The sequence below is a fragment of the Hydra vulgaris genome, chromosome 12 (assembly GCF_038396675.1).
Source record: "Hydra vulgaris chromosome 12, alternate assembly HydraT2T_AEP".
Taxonomy (NCBI): domain Eukaryota; kingdom Metazoa; phylum Cnidaria; class Hydrozoa; order Anthoathecata; family Hydridae; genus Hydra; species Hydra vulgaris.
Genome location: NC_088931.1, coordinates 49,357,631 through 49,370,972, shown reverse-complemented (window position 1 = coordinate 49,370,972; position 13,342 = coordinate 49,357,631). Strand labels below are relative to the sequence as shown.

Below are 13,342 nucleotides of genomic sequence, written 5' to 3'. Positions count from 1 at the left end.
AGGCGTTATTTTTTTTTTTAGTTGCTATGGATACCAATTTTTTGCATAGCAACAACTTACTTTTTGTAGTTACAGTTTTGGTATGCGTGCTATATACACTAAATTTGGCATGAGCATTTGTGTAAGGTCTGCGCCTCTTATTAAGTTGTTATTTTTTATTTTGTTGCTATGGATACCTAACTTTTGCATACAAGCGACCTGTGATAAAGTTTTTTCTATATATATGTATATATATATAGAAAAAAACTTTATCACAGAAAAAACTTTTAAAGATCGCTTTTACAAGCATAATAATTCCTTTCGTTATGAAAGTGGGTCAAACTCTACCGAACTTTCTAAATTTGTGTGGAATGTTAAGAAAAAGGTTTAAATTCTACCTTTTCGTGGAAAATTTTAGACCAGGCTGAACCGTTTAAACCTGGTGGTAAGTCATGCAATTTATGCTTGATGGAAAAATATCATATAATTTCATCCCGATTGTCTTTACTAAATGATCAAAACGAACTTGAGTCTAAGTGTTGCCATGAAAACAAATATATGATGAATAACTTTAATGTCATCAAAGAAGACACTCTACAGTATTTTAAATATATTTTTTTTGTCGTTATTTTTTTGAGATTTGTAACATCTGATGATCGCTATTTGCGTGAAACTCTGAGTAATGTTTTAAATAAATCGAATGTTATAATTATTTAGTTTTTACTATATATATATATATATATATATATATATATATATATATATATATATATATATATATATATATATATATATATATATATATATATATATATATATATATATATATATATATATATAGATATAGATATAGATATATAGATATATACATATGTAAACATACCCATAAGCGAGTACTTGTGTACAAAATGTTTTCTAAATATCTTGTCAATATCATTCATTTCTTTAGGGCTAATACCACATAGAGAGCAGCACTGTGATGAGTCAGTTACATCTGATAATGCAGTATAGGCTTTATCATCAATCATAGTAATTTCAATTTTATGGTCAACATCAATAGACTTACCAAGTAGAATATAGCTTATTTTAGTTAGCTGTTTGATCTCATTTTTTAATGTCTCACTACGAAGAAGGTCTGCAGTTTCTTTTACAAACTTAAATCGCAAAGACCGACAGTACAAAGTAGATGATGGTTTTAAATTTCTCCAAAGAAAAATCTTTTTATCATTGACGATAGATGAGAGCTCTAAAGGCAAAAAGCATGTAATAAACAGAGACTCCTCACTCTTCAGATTCATAGTACACTCATCATCATTACATGTTTTTTAATAAATACTATACCCACTTGAGCCATCAAAACCAGCATTGTATATTAGAGTTACTCTGTTATACTTGTTTGCAGTTAGAACACCAGTCTGTGTCTCCAGGCGCCTTGTTCTAGTGTAATCAAGTAGATCTTGAAGTGGAACACTAGCAGTATAGTCAGTTACACCACCTAGTAGGCACGCAACGTTTTATTCACGTGTATTTTACGTGACTTTGTCCAGATAAAAACGATTATATAAAAACCAAAAATAGATTTTCTTCTCTTATTTGGTTTTTATCAACAAGGTTAAAGAATATATCCAGATAATATCAATAAACAAATGCGTTATGTTATTTATTATTAATATATGTATATATTATTATTATATACTTTATCTTTTTGTAATATATGACATCTTGATCTTGTGCTTTACTTGTTAAAAAAGGTTAATACTTATATATTTCATTTTTTTATATTGTTTAAATATTATATGATTAATATATACATTTGAATTGTATTTATGAAATTGTTATTGTATATATTATATGACTTTTATTGCTATTGTTATTATGTACAATATAAAACAGGTTATTAACGCGGATTTGTTCAATGTTGTTCCCACAAAAAGATGATTATGATGCTATTGTATTTAAAACTGCATTTTACTTATCTTTCAATGTTGACAACCTTCCAATATGTAAAGCAAGTTTCTCTCAAATATAGCATTGCTTTTTTTAAAAATTGTTTAATGACAAGATCAAAGAAATAGCAACACCAGAAAATCTTGTTGCCAAAAGAGTTGGCGACTCACCAAGACTTGTGTTAAAAGTATGTGATTTAAGATAATTATTTAATAATCATATTATTATTTAAGTTTTTATTTGTTTCTTTTTAGCTAAATTTGGTGTCGCTAGCTATTATTGGAGAAAATATTGACTTATTCATTAGATAAAGTTTGATGCATGCTCTTACCCGGTTTCCTTCTTCGCGTTTCAATCATGGATATTTTAGGTGACCTTGTCCAGGTTACAATTTTACTTGATGGAAGCATGAAAGTTACGTTGCCAAAATATTGTGTATTTTGGATCTTTTTTTATTCTCAATAAAAATCTATGATTAGAAACTTAGAAAGATATTCTTTATTTTATTTACTATTTTTTTATAATTGAGTTTCAGGGATTATTTTTTTGGGATATTCCCGGAATACCGGATATTTTTCTGAAATTTATCTTTTTCCAAATATCCGAAAAGTTTTCCATATATGCAAGTTAAAGTATATATTATTGTCATCAACTTGGCTGAATGCAAAATTAAGGGAAAAATTAGGGAGAAAATATTCTGAATTTTTTCAGGATATATTCCGCAAACAATTTTCAAAATTTTTAAAATATAATGATTATATGAAACAGTAGTTTATATATTCATTATTGTAATTACTTTTTATTATACTTTTATAATAATATATTTTTTTTGCATTGTAGTTTTATAATAATAAAAAAAGTATCAGGGTATAAGATATCTTATAACATCGCAATGCATTTTTGACAAAAATAAAATGTCACTTATATAATATTTTATCTAAACATATTATATTATTTTATATCCAAGTTTTATCAATTTAGGTTTAATAAATATATTACAAAGCTTAGTTCAAAATCGTGTAACGTTATGGCAGATAATTCTCATATTGCAACATGCTAAAGATCAAACCCTAATACAAGGTATACTTTTTTTTTCTACTCTATTATATAATATTTTAGACTGTCAAATTTGTCGATGTAATTAATTTAATAATAAATAAGTTCTTATAACTTTTTTAATATTAAATTTATTAAACTACATGACAAATGATAAGTTCTGTATAAAATATTATTGACCAGGAAGATCCAATGGTATTGTTATGTTATTGCCAAGGAATATCATTCTGTAGTAAGACACAATAACCTTTTAACTTTTAAAGTTTGAGAAAATTCACTTTTCCCTCTCTTCGTCTTTTTTTGTGATAGCACCCTGTAGCAAGAATTTAATTTAGTTCATATCTTGTTGGAGAATGCAACTTGATTCTGAGTTGAATTTTCAGCACTCGGTATTTATTGGTGACCTAATTTGACAATACTTTATTATACACACTTTTAGTTTTATACTTAATATATTATATATAATTAGGGGTAGATAAGGCTCCTTAGCCGTGGTGAATGTTTCCACAGCTAAAGGAGCCTCGAGATGAAAATCTCTCAATGGGTAGGAAAATCATGATGTAAAATCCCCACTATAATGTTGTGTGGTTATGTGGTAACTATTACATTTTAAAAAATTGTTATAATTTTTCTGTGTGCATTCTAAAATTACATTTAATGTTCAAAACTTTGTAGATTACTCATTTAAAGCAACTTCGTGGGCTGTCACCTTTGCATCTAGTGAGTTAATGTATGAACAAGTTAATGCAGAAACTAGTGTAAATATAAGAAGATGGAAAACAAAGAAAACAAATTATTTAATCAGATGTTATCACATAAGGTGAGTACAGGTCTTTTTCTAATCGCGCGCATCAGTTATTAACTTTATATATAGATATATATTTATCTATAGACAGATATTAGATATAGATATATATAGATAAACAATATTTTTTTAGACTTGTATTTATTATTTTGTACTTCTTTTTTTTATTTATCTGTCAAATTTTTTGTTATGCCTTTTTTTATTAAATCCTTATTTATTTTTCAGCAATAAGAGTATAAAATTAGGAGGCAAATGACTTTTTTTATTTTTCTACATTGTATGTAGTATTGTTTTCTTAAAATTATTTAATGATTTAGATAAAAAAGAACAACTAGAAAATCTTGTTGCCAAAACGGTTGGCAACTTACCAAGTAAGTTTTTTTTTTAAAGTTTGTGATTCAAGATAATTATTAAATAATCATATTATTATTTAAGATTTTATTCGTTTCTTTTCAGCTAAATATGATTCATTAGATAAAGTTTGATGCGTACTCTTATAGGAGAAAATATCGACTGACTCTTTAGATTATGTTTGAAGCGTGCTTTTATAGGAGAATATATCGACTGGTTCGTTAGATTAAGAGCGCTTTTTGTGGATCGAAGCGTGCTCTTCGTAAGTTGCAGGTCTATGACTTTGTACTTATTACTTATTGGATGTAAGGAGGATATTTTAAAAAAGTGTAGCTTTTATTACAAATTCCAAATGTTTATGTCAAGAACTAATATACTGACTAAAAAAACCATGTAATTTAATACGTATTAAATATTTCCTCGACGATGATTTTTTTTCTTTACACGAATCCAAACACTTCGTTTTTATAAAGCATATTTATTGCTTGAATATTACGTGCCAAAATTAACGTAAAAAGCACGTCTTTTACACAGTTCATGGGGACCAAAAAGTCACCTAAATATCACGTGCCAAAAGTAACGTGAAAAACGCGTCCATAAATTACGTAAATTGGTCATTTTATGGGGACCAAAAAGTCACCTAAATGTCACGTGCCAAATTAACGTGAAATTCACGTTTTTGTCACGTCGCTGTGCCTACTGGGCAATGTTTATAGCATAGCATTAATCTTTTGCCACTCTAGCATTATTATATGCTGGTTAGAGATTGCATTCCTTTTCATCAGCTTTGTTTTTCATCAGTTAATAAGATTTTGTCAAATTACAATCTATGATACGGGCCAAAGCTTTATCAGTAGACAAGATGGGGATATAGTATCCACTAACAATTTTTCTGCTAGTTTGGCTTTTTAGGCTCATTATTTTTTCCGAATTTGACTTTAGTTTGAAATAATGTTGGCTTGCTGAGTATTGATCCATTTCTGCAATTGTTCTATACTTATATCTTAAAGAGAACTCATCAAAATTTAAAGTAGGCCTACCAAGAGGAGTGGTAACGATTGTTGGAGTACCAGGTGGAACATATGCAGAAGATATAAAGTCAGAATCCAACCATTTTGCATACTTTTTCTCAAATGCTGCAGCTTTGCAGCTAACATCAATCCAACGAGACTTTAAGTTCTTTTAGAATTCAATTAATTTGTTCATAATCTAGCATAATATAAGGTAAATATAGTTGGCAATTATTTTACTAACACTATCAAAGCAACCTATTTATATTAAGTTTTTGTATAATCAATAATATATAGTAATATAAAAAAAATGTTTTACTGACAGTTGCCACGGAATAAAATCATGTGTAATGTTTTAGTTTTATAGTCTACATCTGCAAGTATCTGCAACTAAAACTGTTTCTAACTCATTAAATACATTTTTTTCAGTGATTATCAGCCATAAAAACCCTAGTTGAACATGGTCGAAAAAATATAAGGATAGTATTACCAAAATAAAAAGCAATTATTTCAACCATTAAACACACTATCTTTGATTTATCATAAAATGAGTCGAATACGTTCAAGAAGATTAACAGAAATGCCAATTGATAGCCAATATATGTATTAAAACTACAATTCAAATTCGGAGTAATATAAATTACCTAATATTAAATGGAAAAACATATAAATAAAAAATATTTTTAAACTTTTTTAGAAAAGCGCTTGACCTTGTAAAATACTTTTCAGGGTGACAAATTAAAATTAAAAAATTTTAGTAAAGACGCATTTTTCATTAACAATCCTTATGCTTTTATGTAAATCAATATGTTACGTTCATTGAAAAGTAGTTTTTTATACAAAAATTGAATATAAACACTTTTGACTTTTGGCTCACCATGGCCCACTGTGCCGCGTCTGCAGAAATTTTTAGTTTCTTTTGAATTACACATTTAATTTTCAAGTCGTCAAAAATGAAAAAAACAGTAGTTATAATCCTAAATGCAAAAAAACTGAAACGAATTTGTTAAAAATTTTTAATTAGTTCTTTATTAGTTTAAAAAACTCAAGCTATCTTAGAGAATAGGTAAGCCGATTTCGAAAATCAACCTCCCTTAGTTAATACGCAGGCCAAAAGATCAACATTTTCTATCTTTGGATGTCAATATCTTTATTTGCTTCAAAACTCGCTTACTTTCATTATCACAGTCCTGGTAAAGTTATTAATTAGCATATGGGAAAACAATTCACTAAATTTAAATTTTTTGTTACGAGATATATTTAACAAAAACAAATCTTTTATTTATTGTAGTGAAAGTATTAAACGTTTTAAATCAAGGCGATATACAAAGATTTTCTGAAACTCTTCTCTTAATACATATGTCTATGTATCTCTCTAAATACTAACTAACATTAAACGTTTACGCTAGTTATAAAAGTAGTTGAAAACTTTTTCTTAAAGAAATTTTAGGTATTTATGGCTTAAGCCAAAAAAATATGTGACTTGCAAATTAACAATAGCACGGTGTAGGAAAAAAAGACTTTTCCAAAAACTACTGCTATTACGTAAAACCATACGAATTTCCGACTTTATCGATTAGTCCTTAGCATTTTGATAATAATTATAATTGAATCCGTTATTTCAAAAAGATACGTCACACATTTTTTTTGAATTTCAATTTTTTAGACATTTTTTTTTATTGAAGCATTTTACATATTTCCTTTTAAAATGGGACATCGTCATATTCCTCAAGTCAACTTTTAAGCCACATAAAAATTAAATCTGTCCAAAAGTTATGCCTCGTGAAACAAAACGCTACTGTCAATGTGACATCACCTTTTAGCTGCGAAAATGGAAAATCGAGAACTTGCGGAAAACGCTTATAAATCTAGAAAAAGAGTTTCTGGTGGAACTAATATAGAAAGTTATAAACATGCTAAAGTAAAAAACTCTAAATTGTTGGAGAAGCTCCTAAAAACTACAAGGAAACGATGTTGGATTAAAACATACGTTAACTATTAGCAGATTAGATTTTAAATTTTTATTATTTTATTTATTTACATTGTTTCTTTTACCACATATAAAACTTAAAGTTGATGCTCTATCGTTATCACTAGTTAATTGTAAAGTTATTATATTACTACCTGTTTATCCTTTTCTTTATTTACAGATGTAATTCAAAATGTATGGAGCTTATATCTGAATATGATATAAAAAGTACGATACAGGTTGTAAACAAATTTGATTGCTAAAATGCTCTAGACACATACTTTGCAGTCATTGAATGAAAAGAAGAAAATACAGTAAAAATTGTTTAGATCTGAAGAAATAGTTTACCTATCAGGTTAAGAAAATGATGTTAAAACAAAAGTGTGCAAGAATTCATTTACCAGTTTGCAAAAACTTTCTTTAAAGCAGGTCAGATGTATTAATATTATCTTTGAAAAAATGAGTAACTTTTAGATCAAAGAGTTAAGTCTGAAAGATCGCAATTCAATGCATTTTCGGGTAATACATTAATAAAAGTGTGTGAGCAAATTAATTCATTTCCTGTTAAATAAATGCACTACTTTAAGGAAGACACATCATACTAATAGGAAGACAAATCATGTTATTATTTAAATAAAACACTCGATGTGAAAAATTATGAACCCATTATACTTACAAAAATACCCAGATATCCTGATAAATATATATTTTACCTAAAAAATACTCAAAAAAAACTTACCAGTTTAATTTGTTAAAAAGTAAACTGATGTCTGTGTAGTGTGTGAAGAGTTAAAGATCAAACCAAAAAATTCACCTATAAATGACATTTCAAGAGTCAAATATCGAGAACTCAGTTCAAGCAACGAAGTTATACCAAAAATGCTGGAGTTCAAAATTAAGAGCAAGAATAATTTAAATTTCTATGGAATCGCATTAGATTTTATGCAAAATTTGCTACTTACACATATCCCTATCAAAGAGATTTTTTTATCTGCATCAACTATACCTATATGAATTTTAAATTAATGATCCTAACAATAGTAAAACAGTTGATGAAAAAGATCGCAATGAAGTTTTTGCTTTTTTGCCAAATTATAAACTATTGAATATTAAAAAAATTGATGTTCAATGATGTCTATCAGTTGTACCTACTCTCACGTGGTTGTGCCGGCCAGAATCGAAATTATGCCAAGATCCAAATTCTTTTACTACTGGTAGCTGAGCTAGGTATCAATAATAGCAACATATAATAATACAAACCCATAAGAGGTCACTCATTCCTGCTAAATTATTGAATGTTTGGATAGCAAAAAGACATATTAGAAAAATTGACACGGTTTCGCACCAACCGAGTATAAAAACTTTATAGCTGAGGCTAACGATAACTTTGAAATAAAAAGACCTAAACTGAAAATAATATTGAAGTGAAGAAATGGTGGCTGAAACATTAAAAGAAACTTGTGCTATCTGTAGCTAAAATGTAGCTTAATTTACATAATAAAATTCAATCGGGCATTTTTTTATTATTCACGGTTTCGGCGTTGCTGAAGAGTAACCTAACTACGGTAATCGCGAGTGTCACAAACTATGATAAGGTATAATGGCTTTTTCATGCATTAGAAAAATAAATTTTGCCTAACTTAATCTTTGTACGAGCTGTGTATTTTTAATCACTTTAACTAACGAAAGTTAAATTATGCCTAAAGTAGTACGGAACTAAATGGTCAGTCAGCCTACTCTGATATGGATCTAGATAATAAAAAGTCTTGAAATTAATTGTGCAACTTGAAAAAAAATTAGATATACAAGCAAATAATTTGCCTAAGAACTTTGCAGTTAGCATTATAAAGTTCTAAAGGTGCTTTATTTATGTCTAAAATTTGTTATAATGAAGGAGTGGCTTTAGAACAAAACGACGTGGTTTTATTAAATGAAATTTGCAAGAAGTTGTCTTATGAAGTAAATTCTTTATGTTCTTTAAATAAAAAAAAACCTGCATTTATCTTAAGCGAAATAACTTTTGAGAAACACACATTAAATGCTTGAAATTGGTTAAACTGTATCCATTCAGAAAGCTATTAACCAATTATAATGCTTTATTTACTTTGTGCTATTATGCAGTAAAGCAACAAATAATCAGCGAAGATAAGTTATTGCTTTATATACAGTTTTATGAATTTACAAAAAGTAAATAATAGTTTGTTTTTTCTTTTTGTTATATTGTAAAAACATAAGTGAACAGGGAGAGAGGTCATAATAGATAAGGTGAAGTCAGAAAAATTTTTGAAAATGTAAATTCGCTTATATAGTAATATTATCAAAATATATGCTTGTTTTAGTATTACTAAGACAAGCATATGTTTTTATAACAATACTATAAAAACGTATGCTTGTCGTAGTAAATACAAACTATTTTTGTAATATTGCTATTGTGATGCTTTTTATATGTAAATGTATGCATTTTTAAGTATAGATTTTGCATGATGTCAATTATGATATAAGAAACACTTTTTCCAGACAAAATATAAACTGATTAATGTTGCCTAAAGCTTGATGCCTAGAAACAACCATCATTTATAAATAATTTCTTATTAATCAGCCTTATTTTATTTAAATTATACAGTTGATGGTTGGTGCAGAAATTTAGAGGTTTTAAGCACCGTCAAAGAGTTGTATTTTTCATTGGTTCAGTTATTTATAATGTGTTACTGGCGCAGGTAACTCGCAGCTGCGACATACCTTTATTTATAAAAAAAAAAATTCCAAAGGATTGTCAAAATTGTTTGTAAATGTTTTCTTTGTATTACTTGAATTTACTTTAGATCATATCTTGTAACTGCCTCTATAATTTAGTATTGTTAACTATTGCTTAAAAGTATTTGATAGTTAGTGTTTTACGGGTTCTTACCTCAATTGAATTGTGTTTTAATGCGATATTTTATTCGAACTTGCAAAATTTAATGGTATAATTAACAGTGGTTAGTAAAAATTTTCTTTTAATAACATTTTGAAAATTGCATTATCAATTCTATTTATTTATCTAAAAATGTGGATGGTACTCAGTAGGTATATATTTTGTTAAACTTTTTAAAGTTTAAAATCATTTGCATATTTTTTTATAGAGTTACATAGCCAGTGCTATAGCCCTGGGTCCAACAGTTTTAGAGGCTACATAAAAAAATACTACATAAAAGTTTATACTACAATATACATAAAATTTTATACTACGTAAAAGTTTATACTACAATACTACAACAGTTTTGGAGGCTACATAAAAAGCTCATAAAAAAATATATTTTTAAAAGAAACTATGAAAATCAATTTTTTATTAATCATGCAAAGAGGCCTCCTGTTTTAAAACAGCCGTAGCCCCCAAAAAGTCTTGATCCACTACTGCATATTGCCATAATATATTATATTTTATATGTAATCCAGGAATAAAAGTATGCAGGGAAAAACAGTTTGCTAATTGATGGTGTATTTTTCTGTAATATGCCTTCAATCGTTCTTCATAAAAAAATCGTACACATAAATAGGAAGAAACTTTGATTTATGCGGTTTCTATTTGTTATAAAAAAACCTTCCAGACAGACACTCTTTCAGCCTTTATATTGTGGAGGTGGAACATCAGCATATATTTTGAATTTAGTGTATACTCAATAAATAGAAATTTGACTGTACTATTTGTGTTCAGAGAGCAGTAATATTAGGGTTTTAAGAATTCTTTTAAAATTTTTTGAATATTAAAACTGTTTTGTTTAACTTTAGTAGTTTACACTGTGGAATTCAAGATTGAGATATAGGTATATTTCAGTTCAATTTAAATTCATGGATATTTTTTATAGAAAAAATTATTGTCTCAAATTTGAAAGGATTTTTAAGATACATAATAAAAAAAATTTGACTCGGTCATAAAACTATAGTGTGCAAAGTAAACTGGGAGAGAGGACATAATAAATAAGGTGTAGTGAGAGTTTTTTGAAAATATAAATTCAGGTAGACGGGAAAAAACTCGCAATTGATAAATTGGTAGGGGGCGTTTATTCGGCATCTGACAGTAGTTGTGCGTAAGAGGGGATGAGGTTGTGAAACGGGTAGGGCGGGGGGCGGAAATTTACACAAAAAATTTTGCCAAAAGAGATATAAATCCTACATCTGCCCCTGAATATTGCTACTGTAGATAGTAGGTTACCATAGCATATTACTATAGATTTAATGGACGCATTAAAAAAAAATGTATTGCTATTCAACAACAAAAAAATTCTTGTTACTGTTACCATTGCTGGTGTTTTGATACACCCAACTGCGATTTTGGATTTGTAAGAGGAGCATCTGATTAGTCGCATTTAACAAAAAAACATTGAAAAACACGACGGAACGATGTCAAACCAACATGATGAAACCAATTTTTGGCGGAAAACTGGCTCTAAAATTGTCAAGTCATCATGAACAAGTAATGGTGCGCTAGTAATTTACAATGGTGTAAATTACTAGCGCAAAGTGTTGCGACGTATTGCAGATGTAACTATAACGCTTGCTATAAATAAATTATCATTCCGAGCCCATAAGATTACCAAATATTCGTCCATATATTTAGTGCCTATCGCCTGCCTATCTCGTGGCGTCATTTTATAAAAATATTCTAGAAGAATCATAATTGTTACAACCGGAGTGCCTCTCCGATATTTCACCTTGTTTTGGACCTCAACTGCTAATAAGTTAAAAAAAATTCTTTTTTTAAGTTAAAATTTGTTGTTTATTGTTTTTTAAAATTAAAATTTGTTATTTGTTGTTTTTCAAATTAAAAAAAAGCTGAAGACTGCAGTTTTATGTAGATATATATATCTACATAAAACTGCAGTCTTCAGCTTTTTTTTAATTTAAGCCCTTTATATATATTTATTTTTAAATATATCCTTTATATATATTTAAAAATAAATATATATAAAGGGCTTATTGTGAAACAATGACAAAGTACACTTTTTTCAATAATGAGTTATTATTTTTACAATCATAAATAGTACACACATTAGCCAAAAAGATATTAAGGCATAATTCTTAAAATTGGTGCTATAATTATAAAATCATCTTACTGTCAGCACATATATATATATATATATATATATATATATATATATATATATATATATATATATATATATATATATATATATATATATATGTATATATATGTTAATATAAATATATATATATATATATATATATATATATATATATATATATATATATATATATATGTATATATATGTTAATATAAATATATATATATATATATATATAAATATATATATATATATATATATATATATATATATATATATATATATATTTGTATATATATGTTAATATATATATATATATATATATATATATATATATATATATATATATATATATATATATATATATATATATATATATATATATATAAATTTATATATATATATATAAATGTATATATACATATATTTATATATATATATATATATACAAATATATATATATATAAATATATACATAAAATTAGTCAGAACAGATTTGTCTTACCTCAAGAAAAAAAATAATAATGTTAATATAAAACCAATTTAAAGATATTATTATATTAGCCTAATGCTTGCGCCAGCAGTCATAATTTCTTAAAAGTAGCTTTTACAAACTTTATTTAACATTTTATATTTGGTCACGCTGTTTTGTTTACTTTTTTCCTATGTTGTTTGCGTTTTTAACGCGCTTTAACTATGAAACTGTAAAAATAATCTGACTTTTTAATAAAATAATCACGGGGAAGAGTGTTATATAGTTTTTTTCGCATTATTCAAATCATAATCATTAAATTGAATTCTTTTTATGACAAAGCTCAAATGCCAAATTGTAAATTACGGCTGTTTTTTCACTCGATAAAAAAGCAACAACTGACGTCCCGAGTTTATCCACACAAAAAAAGTATTCCCTTTTATTAAAATTTATTGACTTCAAAGTAATTGTTTTTTTTAATAAACGTTTTTATTTTTAAATAAACAAACTATGAAAGATGATTTTTTTCTTAGTTATAAAAATGTTTATATTAGACAGAATAAAAATAAATACTAATAAAATATGATTAATGATTTGGTGTTACTTATATTTTTTTCATGATTTTTACTGAAAGCCTGTCTTGGGCCAACTAAGACTGCAAAATTTATCTTTATGTTGACGGTTGAAATT

The 13,342-nt window shown here is 26.9% G+C and overlaps 1 protein-coding gene across 1 annotated transcript in view; it reads right to left on the bottom strand.

The window, feature by feature from the left end:
• Positions 1-12,814, bottom strand: part of LOC136088797 (uncharacterized) — a 121,014-nt gene extending 108,200 nt beyond the window's left edge. Inside the window, exon 1 of the mRNA XM_065813563.1 lies at positions 12,686-12,814. The gene's annotated coding sequence lies outside the window, so the exon portion shown is untranslated. The remainder of the gene's footprint in view (positions 1-12,685) is intronic.
• Positions 12,815-13,342: the final 528 nt, after the last annotated feature.